The sequence below is a fragment of the Limulus polyphemus genome, unplaced genomic scaffold (genome assembly GCF_000517525.1).
Source record: "Limulus polyphemus unplaced genomic scaffold, Limulus_polyphemus-2.1.2 Scaffold2262, whole genome shotgun sequence".
Taxonomy (NCBI): Eukaryota; Metazoa; Arthropoda; class Merostomata; order Xiphosura; family Limulidae; genus Limulus; species Limulus polyphemus.
Window position 1 is genome coordinate 2,596 of NW_013667872.1, and position 1,096 is coordinate 3,691.

Here is a 1,096-nt window from a genome sequence, read left to right on the forward strand (position 1 = left end):
AAATACTAGGGCATTCGCCAAAGTACAGGATAATTCTAGAAAGTAGAGAGCGTGAGAATCACATGATCTCGATGACGCAACACTGCCCCCTCCTTAGTATTGTTCGAAACGAACAATAGCCACTTACATTAAACCAATAACAATTAACAATAACTTAATTAAATATACAGAATTACAAACACAAAATTACAATTCAACAAAGTCTCTTAATTTTACGGGACGTATCTTCTTCCGTTACTGGTCTCCGTCTCGTTGGCTTCTGCATCATATGGGGGTTCATCTGCTTCATCAGGAAATGTCCTATCGTCGATAACAGTCACATCAGTGGTAGTAACTTCATCAAGAGCTTCACCGTTTCCCTTCTCAAAACTGAGTAGAGTTTCTTCTTCGAAGGTGGCTTCTTCAGGTGGCACGTCTTCAGCAGCGTCATTTGTTCTGTTTTCCACTTCATCCCAACTGAAATGTTTTGGACCGTGATAACGCCAAAGCCTGTTGGCATGCATCACTTTTGGCTTACCTCGCCGACCACATTTTACCCGGAAAGTCACGTCTGAGAGACGATCCACTATGTCATATGGGCCTTCCCATGGAGAAGACAACTTACAAGACTTCCCTTTGGTCTTCCTGGTATTATACAACCACACCTTGTCTCCTGGTTTCAAGGCTGACTTCAGTAGATCTCTTATCATAAGATAGCTTCATCGAATCAGCAGACGTTTTCAAGTTTGTACGCACTTGATGGTGAATATCATCCATTCTTTCCGATAACACTTCCACAAACTCTGACATATTCTCAGGCAACTCTTCATAAGGTGGGCATCCCTTATTCTTGGGTCCCCCTTTAGCACTACATGTACTGCATATCCGGCACCATTCTTCCACATCTCGCCTCATACCTATCCAATAAAATCTTTGTCGTATGTGACTCAATGTCTTCTTAATTCCGAGATGTCCTCCTGTTAAACTATCATGGGAATGACGCAACACAGCTTCCCGTAACTTCCCCGGTATAACTGTTTGCTAAGTCGTCACATTTCCATCGGTAGTTTCCCATCTCCGAACAAGAATACCATTTTCAAGCTTCAATTGGTCCCAT